A 4,307-nucleotide genomic window follows, 5' to 3' on the forward strand; every position below is an offset into this window, starting at 1 on the left:
GTTGCTATCTTCGCAGATTTGTGGAATGCTGGCACTGCAACTCTCTTTAGTGCAAACTGGCTCTGGTAATGCTGTCTGCAAAATACATTTGCTGGAAAATATATGTGCAATATGGCTACCCTGTTGGATATAAGTAGGAGAAAGGAACAATTTCTGCTGAGTTCTGCCCAAAAGACTCTCCCCTGTTACTTAGAGTCCCTATGCCCCCTCACCCCATAGATACTTTTCTGTTTTCCTGACCATCAGTCATCTCCTGAACTGACACAGTTACAGTTAAAACTTGTCCTCTTGCAGGTTTGCTGGTGCTTTACTCTATTTCATACAGGTTATAAAAGTGATTGTTCTGATACCTGAAAGTTGAGTGCGAGCCCGCAGAGATGAACCCTTTAACTAAGATGAAGCCGATCAACAAACTGAATGAGCGAGAGGTCCAGCTTGGGGTGGTCGATAAGGTTTCCTGGCAATCTGAGTACAAGGACAGCACCTGGATCTTCCTAGGAGGGCTTCCTTATGAACTGACTGAAGGGGACATTGTCTGTGTGTTCTCACAATATGGGAGATTGTTAACATTAATCTCATGCGGGACAAGAAGACTGGGAAATCCAAAGGATTCTGTTTCCTCTGCTATAAAGGCCAGAGGAGCACAATTCTGGCCATTGACAATTTTAATGGGATCAAGATGAAAGGAAGAACTATCCGAGTGGATCATGTGTCTAACTATAGGACTCCTAAAGACTCAGAAGAAATGGATGATGTGACCAAAAAGCTCCAGGAGAAGGGCTGTGGGGCGTACCCCCTCACCAAGTTTGTCTGAGAGCTCTGAAAATGAAAAACCAACAAAAAAGCACAAAAATGACAAAAAGAAAAAAAAAAAAAAAGAAAGAAAAAGAGAAAACTGACCAGGAGGTACAGGCAGAGCAACCATCCTCTATCATCACCCAGAAGCAAGATGGTGAAAGAAAAGGATGACCCTGGCTCTGAGAAGCACAGCAGTAAGAACTCAGAGACAGCTCAGAAGTCAGAGCCCAGGGAGGGGCCAAAGCTCTCCAAGGCGAGGACTGCCTACTCTGGTGGAGCAGAGGACCTAGAGAGGGACCTGGAGAAAGAGAAACCCAAGCACGAGCACAAGTCCTCAAGCAGGAGGGAGGCAAGAGAAGAAAAGACCAGGAACAGGGACAGAGGGCGGAGCTCAGACACACATTCTAGCCAATACAATGGGAATACTGAAGGGTGTAGTCGTAGCAGTAAAAGCAGGAGCCAAATTTCTTTAAGTTCTTTGTAGATTCTGGATATTAGTCTTTTGTCAGATGGATAGATTATAAAAATTTTCTCCCATTCTGTAGGTTGCCTTTTCACTCTGATGATAGCTTCCTTTGCTGTGCAGAAGCTCTTTAGTGTAATCAGATCCCATTTGTCAATTTTGGCTTTTGTTGCTATTGCTTTTGCTGTAACAATCAAGAAGTCTTTGCCCATACCTACATCCTGAATGGTATTGCCTAGGTTTTCTTCTAGGGATTTTATGACTTTAGGTCTTAGGTTTAAGTCTTTAATCCATCATGAGTTAATTTTTGTATAAAGTGTAAGGAAGGGATCCAGTTTCAGTGTTCTGCATATGGCTAGCCAGTTTTCCCAACACCATTTATTAAATAGGGAATCCTTTCCCCATTGCTTGTTTTTGTCAGGTTTGTCAAAGATCGAGTGGTTGTAGGTGTGTGGTGTTATTTCTGAGGCCTCTGTTCTGTTCCATTGGTCTACGTATCTGTTTTGGTACCAGTATCAGGCTGTTTTGGTTACTGTAGCCTTGTAGTATAGTTTGAAGTCAGGTAGCATGATGCCTCCAGCTTTGTTCTGTTTGCTTAGGATTGTCTTGGCTATATGGGCACTCTTTTGGTTCCACAGGGAATTTAAAGTAGTTTTTCTAATTCTGTAAAGAAAGTCAATGGTAGCTTGATGGGGATAGCACTGAATCTATAAATTACTTTGGGCAGTATGACCATTTTCACGATATTGATTCTTCCTATCCATGAGCATGGAATATTTTCCCATTTGTTTGTACCCTCTCTAATTTCCTTGAGCAGTGGCTTGTAGTTCTCCTTGAAGAGGTCCTTCACAGCCCTTGTAAGTTGTATTCCTAGGTATTTTATTCTCTTTGTAGCAATTGTTATAGGGAATTCACTCATGATTTGGCTTTCTGTTTATCTATTATTAGTGTACAGGAATGCCTGTGATTTTTGCACATTGATTTTGTATCCTGAGACTTTGCTGAAGTTGTTTATCAGCTTAAGGAGATTTTGGGCTGAGATGATGGGGTTTTCTAAATATACAAGCATGTCATCTGTAAAGACAATTTGACTTCCTCTCTTCCTATTTGAATATGCTTTATTTCTTTCTCTTGCCCGATTGCCCTGGCCAGAAATTCTAATGCTATGTTGAATAGGAGTGGTGAGAGAGGGCAGGGCATCTTTGTCTTGTGCCAGTTTTCAGAGGGAATGCTTCCAGTTTTTGCCCACTCAGTAAGCAAATTTACAAGAAAAAAACAACCCCATCAAAAAGTGGGCGAAGGATATGAACAGACGCTTCTAAAAAGAAGACATTTATGCAGCCAACAAACATGAAAAAAAGCTCATCATCACTGGTCATTAGACAAATGTAAATCAAAACCACAATGAGATATCATCTCATACCAGTTTGAATGGTGATCATTAAAAAGTCAGGAAACAACAGATGCTGGAGAGGATGTGGAGAAATAGGGACGCTTTTACACTGTTGGTGGGAGTGTAAAATTAGTTCAACCATTGTGGAATACAGTGTGGCGATTCCTCAAGGATCTAGAACCAGAAATACCATTTGACCCAGCAATTCCATTACTGGGTATATACCCAAAGGACTATAAATCATTCTACTATAAAGACACATGCACACGTATGTTTATTGTGGCACTATTCACAATAGCAAAGATGTGGGACCAACCCAAATGGCCATCAATGATAAACCGGATAAAGAAAATGTGGCGCATGTACACCACAGAATACTATGCAGCCATAAAAAGGATGAGTTCATGTCCTTTGCAGGGACATGGATGAAACTGGAAACCATCATTCTCAGCAAACTAACACAAGAACAGAAAACCAAACACCACATGTTCTCACTCATAAGTGGGAGTTGAACAATGAGAACACATGGACACAGCGAGGGGAACATCACACACTTGGGCCTGTTGGGGGGGTGGGGGGCTAGGGGAGGGATAGCATTAGGAGAAATATCTAATGTAGATGACAGGTTGATGGGTGCAGCAAATCACCATGGCACATGTATACCTACGTAAAAAACCTGCACGTTCTGCATATGTACCTCAGAACTTAAAGTATGATAAAAATGTTACTATTTTTGTGTCTAAAACTTCTGGGGCTGTGCTTTTAATCCCTTGAGTATTAGAGTCATTGGGAGGACTGCAGTTTCAATAGCTGGATATCCTGGATATTTTTCACACCATCCATTGTCCCTGTACCAGAATATGTTTCCTGAATTTTGGTTCATAAACATGGCTCTTGAGCCCCATAGACCCCAGTTGAAGAAGGAATTTTCAGGAAAGGGAAAATACCAGATAATTCTATAATTCTAGTCTTTGGGTTCGATGTTTAGAGCCCAGCATCATGGGACCTTTCCAGTTACTGGGTTTGGATAGCTTGATATGAATGAATGGAATAGGATTTTTAAGATCAACCAGCTCCATGCCCAAACCTTCCTGTTTAAAAAAATTGTTAATGTCTTTTCTTTTTCATTAAAACTTTTTTGTTTGAAAAAAAAGTAATTGTAACTTTTGTACTCCAGTGGAATTAAAGAACTTTCAGTGTCATCTTTAATACCCTTTGTCTATTCTTCCTACAGAGATTTTATTTAAGGAAGATGTTCACCTGAATTTACTTTTAGTTATGATTCAGCCAATCTAAGCCACAGAAACATTTTAAATATTGAGAATGGAGGTCCCTAATGCTTTGTTGTCTGTAACTTTCGTTTTCTTTTTCTCCTGGTGGAAATAGAGTAGGTGGTGATGGAGGTTAAGGAAATCACAGTCAAGGCTGTCAAAGGCCCATTAGGTGAAATCTAAGACAAGTCTGACAGTCTAAACTTTCCTTCAAACACTTAGGCTGGGGATACACCCCTTACACCATTTGATTTTATGTTAAAACATCTAAATTGCTTTATTGGTTAAAGAAGATTTTCATGGAATTGTTAATTATTTATTTTAATGGATTGCTGTATACCGAGTGTGTGCCCTTAGTTTGAGGAAATCAGGAAATCCATCG

At 40.4% G+C, this 4,307-nt stretch overlaps 1 pseudogene; it reads left to right on the forward strand.

Moving 5' to 3' along the window:
• The first annotated feature begins 377 nt into the window (after positions 1-377).
• LOC112615291 lies at positions 378-1,282 on the forward strand (annotated as a pseudogene).
• Positions 1,283-4,307: the final 3,025 nt, after the last annotated feature.

The sequence above is a fragment of the Theropithecus gelada genome, chromosome X (assembly GCF_003255815.1).
Source record: "Theropithecus gelada isolate Dixy chromosome X, Tgel_1.0, whole genome shotgun sequence".
In the NCBI taxonomy this organism is placed as follows: Eukaryota; Metazoa; Chordata; class Mammalia; order Primates; family Cercopithecidae; genus Theropithecus; species Theropithecus gelada.